At 50.4% G+C, this 21,992-nt stretch overlaps 1 pseudogene across 1 annotated transcript in view; it reads left to right on the plus strand.

The window, feature by feature from the left end:
• Positions 1-18,404, plus strand: part of LOC311248246 (dynein regulatory complex protein 11-like) — a 35,292-nt pseudogene extending 16,888 nt beyond the window's left edge. Inside the window, exons 8-14 of the transcript in view lie at positions 3,618-3,808; positions 11,606-11,690; positions 11,881-12,000; positions 12,692-12,767; positions 14,619-14,725; positions 18,161-18,219; positions 18,395-18,404. The product of the transcript in view is annotated as a dynein regulatory complex protein 11-like (transcript). The remainder of the gene's footprint in view (positions 1-3,617; positions 3,809-11,605; positions 11,691-11,880; positions 12,001-12,691; positions 12,768-14,618; positions 14,726-18,160; positions 18,220-18,394) is intronic.
• The last annotated feature ends 3,588 nt before the right edge of the window (positions 18,405-21,992 follow it).

The following is a 21,992-nucleotide window of genomic DNA, read 5'->3' on the forward strand; positions in this document are numbered from 1 at the left end:
ACACTGGTTGTGTCTGGTGAGTTAAACAGACGTGACGCTGGTTGTGTCTGGTGAGTTAAACAGACGTGACACTGGTTGTGTCTGGTGAGTTAAACAGACATGACACTGGTTGTGTCTGGTGAGTTAAACAGACACGACACTGGTAGTCTCTGGTGAGTTAAACAGACGTGGCACTGGTTGTCTCTGGTGAGTTAAACAGACATGACACTGGTTGTGTCTGGTGAGTTAAACAGACACGACACTGGTAGTCTCTGGTGAGTTAAACAGACATGACACTGGTTGTCTCTGGTGAGTTAAACAGACGTGACACTGGTTGTCTCTGGTGAGTTAAACAGACATGACAATGGTTGTCTCTGGTGAGTTAAACAGACATGACACTGGTTGTGTCTGGTGAGTTAAACAGACGTGACACTGGTTGTCTCTGGTGAGTTAAACAGACGTGACACTGGTTGTGTCTGGTGAGTTAAACAGACGTGACGCTGGTTGTCTCTGGTGAGTTAAACAGACATGACACTGGTTGTCTCTGGTGAGTTAAACAGACGTGACACTGGTTGTCTCTGGTGAGTTAAACAGACATGACACTGGTTGTGTCTGGTGAGTTAAACAGACGTGACACTGGTTGTCTCTGGTGAGTTAAACAGACGTGACACTGGTTGTGTCTGGTGAGTTAAACAGACGTGACGCTGGTTGTCTCTGGTGAGTTAAACAGACATGACACTGGTTGTCTCTGGTGAGTTAAACAGACGTGACACTGGTTGTGTCTGGTGAGTTAAACAGACGTGACACTGGTTGTGTCTGGTGAGTTAAACAGACGTGACACTGGTTGTGTCTGGTGAGTTAAACAGACGTGACACTGGTTGTGTCTGGTGAGTTAAACAGACGTGACACTGGTTGTCTCTGGTGAGTTAAACAGACGTGACACTGGTTGTGTCTGGTGAGTTAAACAGACATGACACTGGTTGTCTCTGGTGAGTTAAACAGACGTGACGCTGGTTGTCTCTGGTGAGTTAAACAGACGTGACACTGGTTGTGTCTGGTGAGTTAAACAGACGTGACACTGGTTGTCTCTGGTGAGTTAAACAGACGTGACACTGGTTGTCTCTGGTGAGTTAAACAGACGTGACACTGGTTGTCTCTGGTGAGTTAAACAGACGTGACACTGGTTGTCTCTGGTGAGTTAAACAGACGTGACACTGGTTGTGTCTGGTGAGTTAAACAGACATGACACTGGTTGTGTCTGGTGAGTTAAACAGACGTGACGCTGGTTGTGTCTGGTGAGTTAAACAGACGTGACACTGGTTGTCTCTGGTGAGTTAAACAGACATGACACTGGTTGTGTCTGGTGAGTTAAACAGACATGACACTGGTTGTCTCTGGTGAGTTAAACAGACGTGACACTGGTTGTGTCTGGTGAGTTAAACAGACATGACACTGGTTGTGTCTGGTGAGTTAAACAGACGTGACGCTGGTTGTGTCTGGTGAGTTAAACAGACGTGACACTGGTTGTGTCTGGTGAGTTAAACAGACATGACACTGGTTGTGTCTGGTGAGTTAAACAGACACGACACTGGTAGTCTCTGGTGAGTTAAACAGACGTGACACTGGTTGTCTCTGGTGAGTTAAACAGACATGACACTGGTTGTGTCTGGTGAGTTAAACAGACACGACACTGGTAGTCTCTGGTGAGTTAAACAGACATGACACTGGTTGTCTCTGGTGAGTTAAACAGACGTGACACTGGTTGTCTCTGGTGAGTTAAACAGACATGACAATGGTTGTCTCTGGTGAGTTAAACAGACATGACACTGGTTGTGTCTGGTGAGTTAAACAGACGTGACACTGGTTGTCTCTGGTGAGTTAAACAGACGTGACACTGGTTGTGTCTGGTGAGTTAAACAGACGTGACACTGGTTGTGTCTGGTGAGTTAAACAGACGTGACGCTGGTTGTGTCTGGTGAGTTAAACAGACGTGACACTGGTTGTGTCTGGTGAGTTAAACAGACGTGACACTGGTTGTCTCTGGTGAGTTAAACAGACGTGACACTGGTTGTCTCTGGTGAGTTAAACAGACGTGACGCTGGTTGTGTCTGGTGAGTTAAACAGACGTGACACTGGTTGTCTCTGGTGAGTTAAACAGACGTGACGCTGGTTGTGTCTGGTGAGTTAAACAGACGTGACGCTGGTTGTCTCTGGTGAGTTAAACAGACATGACGCTGGTTGTCTCTGGTGAGTTAAACAGACGTGACACTGGTTGTCTCTGGTGAGTTAAACAGACATGACACTGGTTGTCTCTGGTGAGTTAAACAGACGTGACACTAGTTGTGTCTGGTGAGTTAAACAGACGTGACACTGGTTGTCTCTGGTGAGTTAAACAGACATGACACTGGTTGTGTCTGGTGAGTTAAACAGACGTGACACTGGTTGTGTCTGGTGAGTTAAACAGACGTGACACTGGTTGTCTCTGGTGAGTTAAACAGACGTGACGCTGGTTGTGTCTGGTGAGTTAAACAGACATGACACTGGTTGTCTCTGGTGAGTTAAACAGACGTGACACTGGTTGTGTCTGGTGAGTTAAACAGACGTGACGCTGGTTGTCTCTGGTGAGTTAAACAGACATGACACTGGTTGTCTCTGGTGAGTTAAACAGACGTGACACTGGTTGTCTCTGGTGAGTTAAACAGACATGACACTGGTTGTGTCTGGTGAGTTAAACAGACGTGACACTGGTTGTCTCTGGTGAGTTAAACAGACGTGACACTGGTTGTGTCTGGTGAGTTAAACAGACGTGCCGCTGGTTGTCTCTGGTGAGTTAAACAGACATGACACTGGTTGTCTCTGGTGAGTTAAACAGACATGACACTGGTTGTGTCTGGTGAGTTAAACAGACGTGACACTGGTTGTCTCTGGTGAGTTAAACAGACGTGACACTGGTTGTCTCTGGTGAGTTAAACAGACGTGACACTGGTTGTGTCTGGTGAGTTAAACAGACGTGACACTGGTTGTGTCTGGTGAGTTAAACAGACATGACGCTGGTTGTGTCTGGTGAGTTAAACAGACGTGACACTGGTTGTCTCTGGTGAGTTAAACAGACATGACACTGGTTGTCTCTGGTGAGTTAAACAGACGTGACACTGGTTGTGTCTGGTGAGTTAAACAGACGTGACACTGGTTGTGTCTGGTGAGTTAAACAGACACGACACTGGTTGTCTCTGGGCGTGGTCAACGTAGACTCACAAAGTTCTTTAAAAAACATAAATGTATGTTTTTGCATAGTATAGTTACATATAGCATAAATGTATATTGTATAGCATATTGTATAGTAGTGTATATAGGACTCATTACCTTTCATTCGTAAGCTTAGCATTGTATAGTATTTTATATTAGTACCTTTTATCATGTCTATTTATTATCTATTTTATTTGTATTTCTTTGCACAATCAAGGCGGGCATGGCCACCTTCATTTCACTACATGTCTCGTGTATGTATGTGACGAATAAATCTCTTAAATAAATCTCTTGAAGTTCCATCAACACGCAGTCTTGCACTCTCCATCATTTGTATACATTGTTAGACAGACACTGTATCCTAGAGACGCTGTATGAATGTCTTCTCTCAGGCTTTGGACCCAAAGCAGCAGCAGCCCGCCCCTGCCACCACCTCCGCCCAGGCTACCAAAGCTCGCAGACGGAGTAAACAGGGAGAGAACGAGGAGGAATACCAGGAGTCCATGGTGGCCATCACCAGAAACCTGCGAGATGTGGAGGGGCCGGACATGAAGGAGACCATGCAAGAGCAGATCCGGTAGTGGTTCTTTGCATGTCGGTAAGATCGTACAGAGAGGTTAACAGAGGCCGACCAGTGACCGAAAGGTTTCTGGTTTGAATCCCAGGCACTGGCAGAATGATGAGTCAGTGACTGAAGGGTGGCTGGTGACCACAGTCTGCCTACGTGCCCTTGAGCAAAAGGCTCCAGGGGAACTGCAACTGTGGGGCGACCCCCTGTGTGCTCTGACATCTCGTGAAATACACAAGTGTAAGTTACCATGTGTATCTAGGAGGGATATATGCAGAATAAATACACTGCAATTGCCTTATGGACATTGACAATAAAAAAAAAATGTAGTCCAAGTTCAAGTTCAAGTTTCTTTAATAGTTGTCATACAGAATACTTTTATACAAAATGCTTCTTTCTGTTACGCTCCAGAGACTGTGCTAGACAAAAGATAAGTATGAAATAAAATAGTATAGCATGTAAAAATAGAAGTAAAAAATAGAAGTCACGTACGTAGACACAGTGTTCAGTATATACATGCAGAATAGAAGTAACTGAGTTACCATACAATATACAATATACTATGCAATATACTAATATACAATATACTATATAGTGCAAAGCAGAAATGGGATGAGGTACAATTTAGGTACAATTTACAGTAAGGTGTACTGAGGTATGGGTTGTAGTGCAAAACCTTTACCAATAAATATAAAGTGTGTTTAGGTGTTCTAAAGTGTGGAGAGTGGGTGCTGCAGTGTGTTGTTTGTTTAAAGTGAGTGTGTGCGTGTGGATGTTGTTATGGTTTGACACCGACCCCAAACGCTAACGACACAAAGAGAGTTGTTTCAGAGTTGCCAAAAACTAGGGCTTGTTTTATTTCACAAAATAGCAGCAAGAACTTGGTTGAAAACAAACAAAGACTGGGATACAAGCATTAGAAGAATGTTGCTGCTCTGCAGCTTCTCCCGGGAAGGTTAGTCTGAGGAATCTGACAGTGACGTCAGAGCCGCTCTGCAGAATCCTCTCGGCAGCTCTCCGAGGTGGTAACGGGACAGAGAGAGAGAGAGAGAGAGAGCGGGTTAGCTCAGAGTACAGTTGGGAACAGAACAGGTGACAGGAGAAGTGACTTGTCCCAAAACAGGTAATCCAAGTGACTGAATCTTCGGTGTAAATACACACTGTGAGCAATGTCCCAACAACAATCCAAGTGATAGAATCTTCGGTGCGAATACACACAGTGAGCGATGTCCCAATAATAATCCAAGTGATAATATCTTCGGTGTGAATACACACAGTGAGCAAAGTTCAAGCAAATATTATCCCAAATGAACAATCCAAAAAGCAGGCACAGGGTGAGTGACAGACCGAACAAAAAGCAGGATCTCTTCAGTGTCTACACACACGAAAAACGATAGGGACAAAAGACTGTCTTGCAAAACTCACCCAGGCGCTGTGCGTAAAGAGAGCAGGATCAAACAGGGCGAGCGCGTCGTTACGGGGAACGGGTTGTCCAAGCGGAATACTTCTTGAGTGTCCTGGGAGGCAAAGCACAGGGAAAACAGCAGGCAAGGAAGGAACGGCAAATGCTGATAATATATCAAAACGATCCAACAACACTTGATGGGGAATCGGGGTATATATAATCAAAAGGAATGCTTAATGACAAGCTGTGACAGCTGCGGGATGAGATTGACAAGCGTGTGGTTGGGGAAGCACCAATCAAACGGCGTCTACAGGAAGAAGCGTGTGAAGAGGAGAATGCAATTAATTAACTGAAAACTTAAAGGAACAGAGCAAGTAGGCTTAAAGGAACAGAGCGAGTAGGTGAGCAGCGGACAAAACCTCACAGTACCCCCCCCTCCACGGGAGCCACCCGGCGACCAGGCCGACCTGGCTCGTCCGGATGGGCACGATGGAAGTCCGTGATCAGGCCGGGATCCACGATGAGCTGTCGGGAGACCCAGCTCCGCTCCTCCGGGCCGTAACCCTCCCAGTCCACCAGGTACTGGAACCCCCGACCCCGCCGTCGAACGCCCATCAACCGGCGGACCTGCCACTGGGGGTGACCATCCACCATCTCGGGAGGCGGAGGATCAGGAGCTGGAGGCATCAGGGGACTGAGGGAGACAGGCTTAACCCGGGAGACATGGAAAACGGGGTGAATGTGCATGGACGCAGGATGTTTCAGACGCAGAGCCGCCGGACTGAGTACCTTCAGAACCTCGAAAGGTCCGACGAAACGGGGGTTAAGCTTCTTGGCCGAGGACCGAAGCGGGAGGTCCTTCGCGGAAAGCCACACCCTCTGCCCAGGGTGGTAAGTCGGCGCAGGAACCCGGCGCCGGTCGGCCCCACGACAGGCGCGCTCAGATGTCCGGAGCAGCGCGGTCCTGGTGATCTCCCAGACCCGTCGGCAGCGGTCGAGGTGGACCTGCACGGAGGGAACTGCCACCTCCGTCTCCTGTGCGGGGAAAAGAGGGGGTTGGTAGCCCAGGGAAACCTCAAATGGTGAGAGGCCGGTGGCGGAACTGACCATGGAGTTGATGGAGTACTCGACCCAGGGAAGGAAACGGCTCCAGGAAGCTGGTCTCTCGGCTGCCACACACACCGAAGAGCAGACTCCACGCTCTGGTTCATCCTCTCCGTTTGTCCGTTAGTCTGGGGATGATAACCAGAGGAAAGACTGACCGTCGCCCCCAATTCCTTGCAAAAAGCCCGCCATACCTGGGAGGTGAACTGGGGCCCCCGGTCAGAGACGATGTCCTGGGGAAAACCATGAAGGCGGAACACGTGGTGAGTCAGGAGGTCCGCCGTCTCGGCCGCCGAGGGAAGCTTGGAAAGGGCCACGAGGTGAACCCCCTTGCTGAATCGATCCACCACGGTCAGAAGGCAAGTGTTTCCCTGGGAGGAGGGAAGACCTGTGACGAAGTCTAGCGCCACATGTGACCAAGGACGGCTCGGAACGGGAAGTGGCTGTAACAGCCCGGAGGGTGCCTGGTGCGAGGCCTTGCTGCGGGCACAGACCGCGCAGGCCAATACGAACTCCTTGGCGTCGTTCCGCATGGTGGGCCACCAGAAACGACGAGCCAGGAAGGAGAACGTGCGATGAACGCCCGGGTGGCAGGCGAACCGGCTGGTATGGCCCCACAGCAGCACCCGGGACCGGACAGAGTCGGGGACGAAGAGACGATGAATCGGAACGTTGCTTGGAGCACGCTGGAAGCGTAGGGCACGTCTAACCACCCCCTCGATGCCCAAGGTGATGGCTCCAACCACCCTGGCCTCCGGGAGGATGGGAGTCGGGTCCTCAGAGGGTGGAGCCCCCTTGGAGTGTAACCGGGACAGGGAGTCGGCCTTCGTGTTGCGGGAACCAGGACGAAAAGTCAGCGAGAAGTCGAACCGACTGAGGAAGCTGGCCCATCTCGCCTGCCGACCGTTGAGGCGCTTGGAAGCGCGGATGAACGTCAGGTTCTTGTGGTCCGTCCAGATGGTAAATGGCTCCTCGGCCCCCTCAAGCCAATGACGCCACTCCTCCAAAGCAGCCACGACCGCCAGCAGCTCCCGATTGCCGGTGTTGTAGTTCCTCTCGGCAGGGAGGAACCGACGCGAGTAGAAGGCGCAAGGATGTACCTTCTGGTCCGTTGCCGAACGCTGGGATAAGACAGCCCCCAGTCCAGTATCCGAGGCGTCCACCTCAACGATGAACTGTCTCTTGGGGTCAGGGTGGAGCAAGATCGGGGCGGAAGTGAACCTCTTCTTGAGGGAGCGGAACGCAGCACATGCCGCTGGGGACCAGTCGAACGGCAGGGCGGGAGAGGTCAGTCTGGTAAGTGGCTCCGCCACTTGACTGTAGTTCCGGATGAACCTTCGGTAGAAGTTGGCGAACCCGAGGAAACTCTGTAACTCCTTCCGAGTGGTGGGTTCAGGCCATTCCTCCACAGCTTGGATCTTGCGAGGATCCGCTCGGGTCAAGCCCTTCTCCACGATGAAGCCCAGGTAGTCGACGGAGTCGGAGTGGAAACGGCACTTCTCCGCCTTGACGAAGAGCCGATTGTGGAGGAGGCGCTCCAGCACACGGCGGACATGCTGGATGTGCTCCTCGAGGGTCTTGGAGAAGATGAGGATGTCGTCCAGGTACACCACCACAAACACCTCCAGCATGTCACGAAGGACGTCGTTCATGAGCGCCTGGAATACCGCCGGGGCGTTGGTGAGGCCGAACGGCATCACCAGGTACTCGTAGTGGCCCCTGGGGGTCTTGAAGGCGGTCTTCCATTCATCGCCCTCACGGATACGGACAAGATGGTAGGCACTCCGGAGGTCCAGCTTGGTAAAGACGGTAGCCTGGGTGAGAGGTTCGAAGGTGGAGTTCATGAGAGGAAGAGGGTACTTGTTCTTGATGGTGATCTCGTTGAGCTGGCGATAGTCGATGCAGGGTCGAAGGTCCCCGTCCTTCTTCCCAACAAAGAAGAAACCGGCCGCCACCGGGGAGGAGGAAGGCCGAATGAGTCCTGCTTCCAAGGACTCAGAGATGTACTGATCCATCGCCTTCTTCTCCGGAACGGTCAGACTGTAGAGGCGGCTGCCGGGAAGGGGAGCCCCTTGGCGGAGGTCGATGGCGCAGTCGTAAGGACGGTGGGGTGGAAGGGCCTGAGCCCTGGACTTACTGAAAACCTCCAAGAGGTCGTGGTACTCGGGGGGTATGGATGAAGAGTCCGGAGGCGACTCACCAGCGGGCCTCCGGGGCGGGGGACAGGACGCCGCCTGTAGACACTGGGCGTGACAGGAGGAGCTCCAGCCCTTGATGGTACCGGAGGACCAGGCGATGTGGGGCTCGTGCAGCGCGAGCCAGGGCCTACCCAGGACCACCGGGACAAGAGGGGATCGGGTGATAAGGAACTGGATTCTCTCAACGTGGTTCCCAGCGATGGTCAGCACGACTGGGCAGGTGCGTTGAGAGATGTCGGCCAGGCGGTGTTGGTCCAATGCGAAGATCTCCAAAGGCCTCACTAGGTCCTCAAGTGGAATGTTGGCCCGGGTAGCAAACTCGAAGTCGAGGAAACTCTCGTCTGCCCCAGAGTCGATGAGTGCCTCCACCGTGGCCCGTTGGTCCGCCCAGGCCAGGGTGACGCTCATCAGATGGCCAGGTGGTGCGCGGCTCTGGGAATGAGAAAAACGGCTCACCAGGATTTCCCGGGGTCTCGGCGAGCCTGGTCTTTTGGCCGGGTGGGGCAGTTGGCGATTCGGTGTCCCTCCCGACCGCAGTAGAGGCAGAGACCGGACCTGTACCTCGCCTCACGTTCAGCCTGGCTCAGATGAGAGCGTCCCAGCTGCATGGGTTCCTCCTCGCGAACCGAACGGGAGGGTAAGCTACCACCAGTCGTGTTGAGGGCAGGGCGACCAGCAGTAACGTCATGAGTACGGGGGGTCCGGAGTCCCTCAGGAGGTACCTGTCGGGTCCTCTCACGCCTTCTCTCCTGGAGGTGTCCGTCGATGCGAATGGCGAGGCTGAACAGGTCCTCGAGGGAGTCAGGCTCCTCCCGGGTCGCGAGCTGGTCCCTGACTGCGTCACTGAGCCCCCTCATGAAGGTTAGGCGAAGTGCTGGGTCGTTCCAACCACTCTCCACCGGCGCCAGTCGAAACTCCAGGACGTAGTATGTTACCCCGCCGCTCCCCTGTCGGAAGGTACCCAACCGGGCTCCAGGGTCCAGACCACGGGCTGGATGGTGGAACACCCTGCGGAGCTCAGCCACGAAGTCTGGATAGGAGAAACAAAAATCTGCATCCATTGCCCAGGAGGAAGTGACCCACTGGGCTGCCCGGCCTGAGAGCAAGTTTGTCATATAGGCCACTCGGGCTCCTTCTGAAGTGAATCGACTGGGTTGATGACGGAAAACCAACTCACATTGCATGATGAATGTGGCACACTCCTCGGGATTGCCGTCGAACAGCCGTGGGACGGAGAGACGGGGTTCCCGAGGTGCGGGATCGGGAAGCGCAGGGCCTGCTGGGGCTGCGGGGGATGCTCCTGCCAATGCTCCTGAAGGAAGTGGGGGTACAAGTAAAGCGTTAACGGTGTCGCTCAGCGTGTGAAGATGAAGGAGTATACTTGACTGTTGTCCTGCCAGAGCGGCCAGGGACCCTTGAATAGGCTGGACCTGTTCCCTGAGTTCATGCACCGCAGCCGCAGCCCTCTCTAGTTGGTGACTGTGATCCTTGGTCAACTCGATCTGACCAGCTAGTGCTGTTCTGACTCTCTCTGTGTCGGCTGGGGTCGTCATATTGGTTGGATCGTAATGTTATGGTTTGACACCGACCCCAAACGCTAACGACACAAAGAGAGTTGTTTCAGAGTTGCCAAAAACTAGGGCTTGTTTTATTTCACAAAATAGCAGCAAGAACTTGGTTGAAAACAAACAAAGACTGGGATACAAGCATTAGAAGAATGTTGCTGCTCTGCAGCTTCTCCCGGGAAGGTTCGTCTGAGGAATCTGACAGTGACGTCAGAGCCGCTCTGCAGAATCCTCTCGGCAGCTCTCCGAGGTGGTAACGGGACAGAGAGAGAGAGAGAGAGAGCGGGTTAGCTCAGAGTACAGTTGGGAACAGAACAGGTGACAGGAGAAGTGACTTGTCCCAAAACAGGTAATCCAAGTGACTGAATCTTCGGTGTAAATACACACTGTGAGCAATGTCCCAACAACAATCCAAGTGATAGAATCTTCGGTGCGAATACACACAGTGAGCGATGTCCCAATAATAATCCAAGTGATAATATCTTCGGTGTGAATACACACAGTGAGCAAAGTTCAAGCAAATATTATCCCAAATGAACAATCCAAAAAGCAGGCACAGGGTGAGTGACAGACCGAACAAAAAGCAGGATCTCTTCAGTGTCTACACACACGAAAAACGATAGGGACAAAAGACTGTCTTGCAAAACTCACCCAGGCGCTGTGCGTAAAGAGAGCAGGATCAAACAGGGCGAGCGCGTCGTTACGGGGAACGGGTTGTCCAAGCGGAATACTTCTTGAGTGTCCTGGGAGGCAAAGCACAGGGAAAACAGCAGGCAAGGAAGGAACGGCAAATGCTGATAATATATCAAAACGATCCAACAACACTTGATGGGGAATCGGGGTATATATAATCAAAAGGAATGCTTAATGACAAGCTGTGACAGCTGCGGGATGAGATTGACAAGCGTGTGGTTGGGGAAGCACCAATTAAACGGCGTCTACAGGAAGAAGCGTGTGAAGAGGAGAATGCAATTAATTAACTGAAAACTTAAAGGAACAGAGCGAGTAGGCTTAAAGGAACAGAGCGAGTAGGTGAGCAGCGGACAAAACCTCACAGATGTGTGTGTTGTGAGTGCATTTGATGGTTGTTGCATAGTGTTATTGTTCGTTGAGCAACCTGATGGCCTGGGGATAGAAGCTTCTTCTGAGTCTTTCTGTGCTTGCCATGAGACTCCGGTATCGCTTGCCTGACCGCAGCAGTTCAAAAAGGCAGTTGTTTGGGTGGCTGGAGTCCTTGATAATTCTCTTAGCCTTACCCCTGCACCGCTTGTTGTAAATGTTCTGGAGAGTGGGGAGCCCCCCTCCAATTGTGCGTTCGGCTGAACGTGCCACTCTCTGTAGTCTGTAGTCTGCTAGTCCTCTTTTTACACAGAGCATTTCCCCAATCAGGGTGATTTTGATTAAAATATGTTGATGGTCCAATCCAATCCATCCAATCCAACTTAATTTATAAAGCGCTTTAACAGCCACAGGGGCACAAAGTGCTGATACGTTGATGGTTATATAATGTATCATTCTTTCCTGCACGTTTGACTTCTAGTGATGCAACAGGATCTTTTCCAGACTACCCAGAGCAAGAGGCCGGAGGCTCCACTCTTCTCTTCGCAGAGAAAACCCCCCAGGAGGTACAGTACAGCATCTATCTCCCATCACACAGTCAAACTATAGTTCACAGCCTGCTTGTACAGTAGTTCAAATCTGTATTACATTATCATCGCAGACATCTTGGTAGGCAAAGATGTATAAAAAATAATCAGTCAATCAAATCGACAGGTGATCATTAAATGACAGTGATGCAACTATGCTTTGTTTCAGTTAATGGAGGAATTAGCTGCAAAGGAGGAGGAGGAGGACGTCAACAACAAACCAAAGGGCAAAGAAGAGAAGAAGGAACAAGGAAAGAAAGGAAAGGACAAAGGGAAGGGAGGAGAAGAGGTGGGTTGTTCTGGAATTGTGTTGTTTTCAATCATGTTTGTATTATGTATTATGTTGTATTATGAATTCTGAACAATATAAAGATCTAAAGCATTTATAAGGCTGATTACTATGACCACACAAATCCACTGTTTATAAAGTTATGAAATGTAATGATTTGGTTTATTATACATTTAATTTTTTTCCCAATACAGGAAAGCAAATATGATTTGAGAGACGTTTGTAAGTTTACTGTTCAAAAAGCTAAGAAAGGGATTACAAGGAGATGTATTTCTATTGTTGAGGTTAACTTGTGGAACAATGCTGATATACATTTAAGAATTAGTCATTTGCTTTTGCTTATCCAAAAAATGGTTTGTATAGATATTATTGAAGGTTACAAATCTGAACAAGTTGTATTTTGTAAATTTTTTGGTTTCCGTTTTGGAGGCTTAAGAATACAGGACAGGCATGTATAAGTGTTATGCTTCAGCCTGTACCTTTTCTGTCACTGCCAAAATCAAAGACTGTTGACAGTCTGCATATTGCATATTGTATTGTGTGTGATGACTGAATACAAAAACGACTAATACTACTATTACTAAATAAGAGGATTTAGCTCAATCGAATCAACCATAATGTGATCAGGTAGAGATTGCAATGCAGTGCGTGTTTAGATGGATCGGCGTAACCTTCTACTGAACCACAGGGGGAGGAGGAGGCAGGGTTGAAGATGCTGCCCTCTGCTCTCCTGTCTGATTTGGAAGTGGGACACAAGACCTTTGTGGGTAAGCTCCATAAAAAACCTCATACTATAGCTCTACAAACAAGGTACGCACTCCTATCTTTTAAAGCGTGACATTGCTACAACGGGACCCGTCTAATGGCTGGCGCCCAATGTGTTAAAGGTTAAGAGTTACAGTAGAATGGTTCCCCCTATCTGACGATGCTTAAAGGTTAGGAGTTAGAATGGTCCCCCCTATCTGACGATGCTTAAAGGTTAGGAGTTACAGTAGAATGGTTCCCCGTATCTCACAATGCTTAAAGGTGTGGTAACATTGACTGTGTATTTCATAATCCATATGTGTGTATAATTAGAAAACCACAATGCAAAAGTCTGGTGTGCCATAAGGAGTGATACTAGCGTGACAGGAAACAGGTAAAACTGTTTGAGCCCCTATGAAACCCCTGCTGTGTTGAACTGTATTCAGGAGACAGTCAACAAACCCCCACACAAACAGATGTACTTAACTACTTAGAACAGAAGGAACAGTCACTCAACCCCCACTCAAGCAATGGCTAATCTATAGAACAAACAACACCTTTCCACAGGGACAGTTGCACCAAAAAGCAGAAGGCTAAATGAAACAATTATAGATTAGAGACAAAACGCACTGTTACATCATCACTGAAAACTGCAAATATCTGTAATAATGGTTAAATACAAATAATGCCTTAAGTACATATGACTAGAATGATTAGATCTTCCCACGCACAGAGTGGGAACCTCAAGTTGACTTTATGTTAATGTACCTCACACCCCCGTAGGAGTCAAGAGGACAGCTGGTCTGAACGAGGGCAGACCAGCACAAACAAGATTATATTAATTAAACTGACTTATTTGATAAAAGGATTTAAATGTCATTTAGAATGTCACCTGAGTATGCAATTTGGTATCAAAAGGTAAACAAAAGAGTAAAACTGTGATAATACTGGAAGAGTGTAATTCATATACACTGGAAATACTTTGTAAAAGTTTATGGGAATTACCCCTCTGTCCAACTGAGAAGACCACAGCCCAAAGGAGGGGGCGGACGGCCCCCAGAAGACAAACCTGATTGGAACCCAAGAAACAGAAGAAAGCCTGTTTTTAGAATCAAGAACCAATTGGAACAGAACGCCATATATATATATATATATATATATATATATATATATATATATATATATATATATATATATATATATATATATAATATAACTGATTGGCTATGAATCAAGTCAACTTGTGACATCATTTTGAGTATAAAAAGGAAAACTCATTGTTAAGCATCCAGAGAATGCTGTTGTCTTGCATGTGAGTAAATCATGGAAAAACCACTGTTGTTTAGTTTAGTGTAACATGTACAGATCCCTATCTGTTGACCAGGTTTACTCATGTGAAATGCTCAGTAGATTCTCTCTTCATTTGATAAACATGACTACTGTTTTATGTACAGACTGGGTTTGATGTGCAAACCTTATCAATAATTTTGTACAACATGTTTTGATGTACTATGAAATGATCCCTGTATGTAAACAACAACATTTAATTTCACTCTGAGCCCAGAGGCAAATAAATCATGAGTTTTAACTATAGCTCTATTGTCTGGCTGCACAGTTTATTTCTCTACTGGCTATATTTGAAGTCAGATGAGAGGAACCATTCTCCTTCTCTCCCTCTAGTTGGCAACCTCAATGCACTGTAAATAACCTTAGAAATGTATAGAATATACGACAAAGGTTAGGATTTACCGTAGAATGGTTCCCCCTATCTGACGGTGCTTAAAGGTTAGGGTTAGGGTTAGAATGGGCATCGGCAGTGAAGAGTTTGTGTCGCTGCCTCCCTGACCTCAACTGAACGTGTCTTTTATCATCAGATGTGTGGCAGAACCGTGAGGAGTCGAGCAACTACAGCCAGAGGCATGAAGCCGAGCTGGTCAAGGAGGAAAAAAGGAAAGAGATTGAGGCAGAGATCCGCGTGCAGGTAATGCTGCCCTTGTGGATACACGGACTACAGGATAACAGCACAGTGGCTCAGGAGGTAGAGCGGTCTAGAGACAGTGGCTCAGGAGGTAGAGCTGGTCTAGAGACAGTGGCTCAGGAGGTAGAGCGGTCTAGAGACAGTGGCTCAGGAGGTAGAGCTGGTCTAGATACAGTGGCTCAGGAGGTAGAGCGGTCTAGAGACAGTGGCTCAGGAGGTAGAGCGGTCTAGAGACAGTGTCTCAGGAGGTAGAGCGGTCTAGAGACAGTGGCTCAGGAGGTAGAGCGGTCTAGAGACAGTGTCTCAGGAGGTAGAGCGGTCTAGAGACAGTGTCTCAGGAGGTAGAGCTGGTCTAGAGACAGTGGCTCAGGAGGTAGAGCTGGTCTAGAGACAGTGGCTCAGGAGGTAGAGCGGTCTAGAGACAGTGGCTCAGGAGGTAGAGCGGTCTAGATACAGTGGCTCAGGAGGTAGAGCGGTCTAGATACAGTGGCTCAGGAGGTAGAGCGGTCTAGAGACAGTGGCTCAGGAGGTAGAGCGGTCTAGAGACAGTGGCTCAGGAGGTAGAGCGGTCTAGAGACAGTGGCTCAGGAGGTAGAGCTGGTCTAGAGACAGTGTCTCAGGAGGTAGAGCGGTCTAGAGACAGTGGCTCAGGAGGTAGAGCGGTCTAGAGACAGTGGCTCAGGAGGTAGAGTGGTCTAGAGACAGTGGCTCAGGAGGTAGAGCGGTCTAGAGACAGTGGCTCAGGAGGTAGAGCGGTCTAGAGACAGTGGCTCAGGAGGTAGAGCGGTCTAGAGACAGTGGCTCAGGAGGTAGAGCGGTCTAGAGACAGTGGCTCAGGAGGTAGAGCTGGTCTAGATACAGTGGCTCAGGAGGTAGAGCGGTCTAGAGACAGTGGCTCAGGAGGTAGAGCTGGTCTAGAGACAGTGGCTCAGGAGGTAGAGCGGTCTAGAGACAGTGGCTCAGGAGGTAGAGCTGGTCTAGAGACAGTGTCTCAGGAGATAGAGCTGGTCTAGAGACAGTGTCTCAGGAGGTAGAGCTGGTCTAGAGACAGTGGCTCAGGATGTAGAGCGGTCTAGAGACAGTGTCTCAGGAGGTAGAGCTGGTCTAGAGACAGTGGCTCAAGAGGTAGAGCTGGTCTAGAGACAGTGGCTCAGGAGGTAGAGCGGTCTAGAGACAGTGGCTCAGGAGGTAGAGCGGTCTAGAGACAGTGTCTCAGGAGGTAGAGCGGTCTAGAGACAGTGGCTCAGGAGGTAGAGCGGTCTAGAGACAGTGGCTCAGGAGGTAGAGCGGTCTAGAGACAGTGGCTCAGGAGGTAGAGCTGGTCTAGAGACAGTGGCTCAGGAGGTAGAGCGGTCTAGAGACAGTGGCTCAGGAGGTAGAGTGGTCTAGAGACAGTGGCTCAGGAGGTAGAGCTGGTCTAGAGACAGTGTCTCAGGAGGTAGAGCTGGTCTAGAGACAGTGGCTCAGGAGGTAGAGCTGGTCTAGAGACAGTGGCTCAGGAGGTAGAGCTGGTCTAGAGACAGTGGCTCAGGAGGTAGAGTGGTCTAGATACAGTGGCTCAGGAGGTAGAGCGGTCTAGAGACAGTGTCTCAGGAGGTAGAGCTGGTCTAGAGACAGTGGCTCAGGAGGTAGAGCGGTCTAGAGACAGTGGCTCAGGAGGTAGAGCTGGTCTAGAGACAGTGGCTCAGGAGGTAGAGCTGGTCTAGAGACAGTGGCTCAGGATGTAGAGTGGTCTAGAGACAGTGTCTCAGGAGGTAGAGCTGGTCTAGAGACAGTGGCTCAGGAGGTAGAGCGGTCTAGAGACAGTGGCTCAGGAGGTAGAGCGGTCTAGAGACAGTGGCTCAGGAGGTAGAGCTGGTCTAGAGACAGTGGCTCAGGAGGTAGAGCTGGTCTAGAGACAGTGGCTCAGGAGGTAGAGCTGGTCTAGAGACAGTGGCTCAGGAGGTAGAGCGGTCTAGAGACAGTGGCTCAGGAGGTAGAGCTGGTCTAGATACAGTGTCTCAGGAGGTAGAGCGGTCTAGATACAGTGTCTCAGGAGGTAGAGCGGTCTAGAGACAGTGGCTCAGGAGGTAGAGCGGTCTAGAGACAGTGTCTCAGGAGGTAGAGCGGTCTAGAGACAGTGGCTCAGGAGGTAGAGCGGTCTAGAGACAGTGGCTCAGGAGGTAGAGCGGTCTAGAGACAGTGTCTCAGGAGGTAGAGCGGTCTAGAGACAGTGTCTCAGGAGGTAGAGCGGTCTAGAGACAGTGTCTCAGGAGGTAGAGCGGTCTAGATACAGTGTCTCAGGAGGTAGAGCGGTCTAGAGACAGTGGCTCAGGAGGTAGAGCGGTCTAGAGACAGTGTCTCAGGAGGTAGAGCGGTCTAGAGACAGTGGCTCAGGAGGTAGAGCGGTCTAGAGACAGTGGCTCAGGAGGTAGAGCGGTCTAGAGACAGTGGCTCAGGAGGTAGAGCGGTCTAGAGACAGTGGCTCAGGAGGTAGAGTGGTCTAGAGACAGTGGCTCAGGAGGTAGAGCGGTCTAGAGACAGTGTCTCAGGAGGTAGAGCTGGTCTAGAGACAGTGGCTCAGGAGGTAGAGCTGGTCTAGAGACAGTGGCTCAGGAGGTAGAGCTGGTCTAGAGACAGTGGCTCAGGAGGTAGAGCTGGTCTAGAGACAGTGTCTCAGGAGGTAGAGCGGTCTAGAGACAGTGTCTCAGGAGGTAGAGCGGTCTAGAGACAGTGGCTCAGGAGGTAGAGCGGTCTAGAGACAGTGTCTCAGGAGGTAGAGCTGGTCTAGAGACAGTGTCTCAGGAGGTAGAGCTGGTCTAGAGACAGTGGCTCAGGAGGTAGAGCTGGTCTAGAGACAGTGTCTCAGGAGGTAGAGCTGGTCTAGAGACAGTGGCTCAGGAGGTAGAGCGGTCTAGAGACAGTGGCTCAGGAGGTAGAGTGGTCTAGAGACAGTGTCTCGGGAGGTAGAGCGGTCGTCTGGTAATCTGAAGGTTCCCGGTTCGATTCCCGCTCCTCCCGGGCAGCGTGTCGAAGTGGCCTTGAGCAAGACCCTTAACCCCTAATTGCTCCCGATGAGCAGGTTGGCACCTTGCATGGTCGCCTCTGCCGTTGGTGTGTGAATGTGTCAGTGAATGGGTGAATGTGAGGAACAAAATTGTAAAGTGCTTTGGAGAAAATAGATATACAGTATAAATGCACTTTACCATTTAATCATAAAAAATTCTGGGCTTTATGCATGTAATCACCAACTCCTGTGATTACATTTTGTATTTGTACATTGAAGACTTGGGAATAAGAATTGCTACTGTCAAGTAAAGCGTGATTTACTTCGCTTTATTCTGGTTTAATGAAACAGCGGTTTAAAACCGAGAGAATAAGCAGTTGTTAGAATGATATCAAATAGAGTAATTAGAACATCAGGCAGTGGTGTTCACTGGTTCGCTCTGTTTCCATCAGGTGGATGAGTTGATGAGACAGGAGCTCGCTAACCTGAAGCTAGTTGTGGATAAAGTCACGTCTGGCAAACCCAAAGGAAGCAAGGTATATTATTATGAACACATTAGAGGTTTGACGTCTTATATATATATATATAACGCTCCAGATCTTTATTCCTGTTGGTTTATTTTGTGATGTATAGTAATGATGTATTCCAGACCCAGTACTTAGAAGTGAATTCACCTCTTGGTACAGTGGTCTGTGATGCCGCCCACGGCGCGCGAGGCCGGGGTTCAACTCCCACTCAGGGCGATCCCTTAACAGGGGTCGAATCGAAACACAATGCAGAGCGAGATCACACGGGTCACACATGCATTGCTCTTGATCTGCCAATTTTGTGCACATTTTTGCCTATGTCTTTGTTTTACTGCTGTGAAGCACTTCTTGTATGAAAGGTGCTATACAAATAAAGTGTATTATTATTATTATTGACTGCTGAGACTCACAGGTGTGAGTTTCAGATCCTGGACCACATCATCCAGGTAGTGGTACTCCGAGAACTCTTTCTCCACCATCTCGTGCTTGAGCTCCAGCACTCTCCCCATCACGCCCTCCAGGACCCCCCGGATCACGCGTCTCTTCTGGGGGTGGACCACCTGGTCGTAGGCCTCCTCCAGCTGCCGGAAGATTTGAATGTAACGTACGTAGAGGGTGGCCACGCGCTGGACGAACACCACCCGGTCCTTTTCTGGACGAGGGGGCTCGACAGGGAGCTCCTGAGTCAGCAGACTGCTCAGCTCCACTTGGGCTTCTGCCCATTGCTTGTTGTACGCACTGGAAAGAGATAAGATGAGATCAGATATTCCTTTACTGATCCCCTTGGGGGAATTTAGGCATTATAGCAGTATGGGGGCGGGGGGGGGGGTACAGGTATGGGCATGCCCAACAGCGTGTAGTCTTTTACCGCGGGATGGTGGTCTGGGGCTCGCAGGACGGTGGCCTGGGGCTGGCAGGACGGTGGTCTGGGGCTCGCAGGACGTGGCCTGGGGCTCGCAGGACGGTGGTCTGGGGCTCGCAGGGCGGTGGTCTGGGGCTGGCAGGACGGTGGTCTGGGGCTGGCAGGGCGGTGGTCTGGGGCTGGCAGGACGGTGGTCTGGGGCTCGCAGGACGGTGGTCTGGGGCTCGCAGGACGGTGGTCTGGGGCTCGCAGGACGGTGGTCTGGGGCTTGCAGGACGGTGGCCTGGGGCTCGCAGGACGGTGGTCTGGGGCTCGCAGGACGGTGGTCTGGGGCTCACGCGGCGGTGGTCTGGGGCTCGCAGGACGGTGGCCTGGGGCTCGCAGGACGGTGGTCTGGGGCTCGCAGGACGGTGGTCTGGGGCTCGCAGGACGGTGGCCTGGGGCTCGCAGGATGGTGGTCTGGGGCTCGCAGGACGGTGGTCTGGGGCTCGCGGGACGGTGGTCTGGGGCTGGCAGGACGGTGGTCTGGGGCTCGCAGGACGGTGGTCTGGGGCTCGCAGGACGGTGGTCTGGGGCTCGCAGGACGGTGGTCTGGGGCTCGCAGGACGGTGGTCTGGGGCTCGCAGGACGGTGGCCTGGGGCTCGCAGGACGTGGCCTGGGGCTCGCAGGACGGTGGTCTGGGGCTCGCAGGACGGTGGCCTGGGGCTCGCAGGACGGTGGTCTGGGGCTCGCAGGACGGTGGTCTGGGGCTCGCAGGACGGTGGCCTGGGGCTCGCAGGACGGTGGTCTGGGGCTCGCAGGACGTGGTCTGGGGCTCGCTGGACGGTGGTCTGGGGCTCGCAGGACGGTGGTCTGGGGCTCGCAGGACGGTGGTCTGGGGCTCGCAGGACGGTGGTCTGGGGCTCGCAGGACGGTGGTCTGGGGCTCGCGTGGCGGTGGTCTGGGGCTCGCAGGACGTGGTCTGGGGCTCGCAGGACGGTGGTCTGGGGCTCGCTGGACGGTGGCCTGGGGCTCGCAGGACGGTGGCCTGGGGCTCGCAGGACGGTGGCCTGGGGCTCGCAGGGCGGTGGTCTGGGGCTCGCAGGACGGTGGTCTGGGGCTCGCAGGACGGTGGCCTGGGGCTCGCAGGGCGGTGGTCTGGGGCTCGCAGGACGGTGGTCTGGGGCTGGCAGGACGGTGGTCTGGGGCTCGCAGGACGGTGGTCTGGGGCTCGCAGGACGGTGGTCTGGGGCTTGCAGGACGGTGGTCTGGGGCTCGCAGGACGGTGGTCTGGGGCTCATGGGGCGGTGGTCTGGGGCTCACGGGGCGGTGGTCTGGGGCTCGCAGGACGGTCCACACACCGCTATCAGTGTTCTTCTTCCCCGCCAATGAAGTATTCACCCAAAGACCCAATACCGTGGCAACAACTACCGCACTACCGGTAGAATAAGTGCAGAGAACCGTGGGAAGTGATGCAAACTGTCTTGTCGTGTTTTGAACATTTATGTTGTGTTGATGGAATCATGTTAATATAGAGAGATGAAAACAATACGTTATTTCGATTGATATGAAATCGATAATGCTAGCAGGCTGCAGGCTGTTAGAGGTTAGAGGCAGAACTAGCGTAACGCGCTGTTTGGGCGTAGAGAGAGCATATGTCAGTGGCCAATCAGATCGCAGAACCCGAACACGGAACTGCAAGTTTGTTGGTAAAAGACACGCTGCCCGGCATGGTAATAGTAAGACATAAATACAGGCAATAAATATTATAGTACAGTAGAAAGGTACAAATAGGCAGTGTAAACAATATAATTAACTCTGAATATAAGCATATGAGCAAGTAGGCAGTGTGATCAAAGGTGCAGATGAGGGTCTGTAATATGACCTGAATATCAGTTATATTATACATTACAATAAATATGGTTACAATAAACACTAGAATCTAAATATATACTATGAGTAAGTACAGTATACAGTATACAGTATACACAGGTGCAGTATACACAAGGTATACCCTAACCAATTATGATGAATTGAAAATGGGGGACCCTGATGGAAACAAGACGAAAGTCTTTCTCTGGTCTGCATCCCCTTAACAATTGTGTGTATCGAGCTGTACTGTACTGTACCCATTCTGCAATCTGTTAATAAACTTTTCAATCAATCAATCAATCAATCAACCAACATGATATACACACTATGTTGACGGTAACGTTACCTGTGCGACATATCCCTGCAACCATAGGAAGCAAATACCGGTCATTTGCTTTCAGAGTTTCATAACTAATGTTAGCTAAACTAACTGACTGGTTTATTAGCGTTGGTTTATTAAATTATGCTCCAACGTCTCTGACGTTACTCATGAGTTTGGTCCGTCTCCATAGTAACAGTGATTAGCGATCAGACCGGTAGTGACTAGATCCCATATTCGGGAAGGACGTTTGTACATGTATTTTTATTTTGTATGTGGTGGGGGCGGTTGTTAGAGTTATGGTAAAGGGTGGGTTTATAACATATGATAAATTACGGCTTTACAGCTTGGTAAAAAAAAATATTCCCATCGAAACGTCCTTCCGGCTATGAGATCTAGATGACTTTGTATGATGCGGTCAAAGAAAAAACAGATTGATTGATTGATTGATTGATTGATTGATTGATTGATTGATTGAAAACGTTATTAACAGATTGCAGAATGGGTACAATACAGTACAGCTCAATACACACAATTGTTAAGGGGATGCAGACCAGAGAAAGACTTTCGTCTTGTTTACATCAGGGTCCCCCATTTTCAATTCATCTGGACATATATGACATACATGACATACAGATAGTCAGTACTGCTACATCTATACATTTATGACATACCAGATTTGCAAATACAGTACTGTTTGTGATACAGAAGGAGTCAGGAAAGG

This window comes from Notolepis coatsorum, assembly GCF_963971535.1.
Source record: "Notolepis coatsorum genome assembly, contig: SCAFFOLD_818, whole genome shotgun sequence".
Taxonomy (NCBI): Eukaryota; Metazoa; Chordata; class Actinopteri; order Aulopiformes; family Paralepididae; genus Notolepis; species Notolepis coatsorum.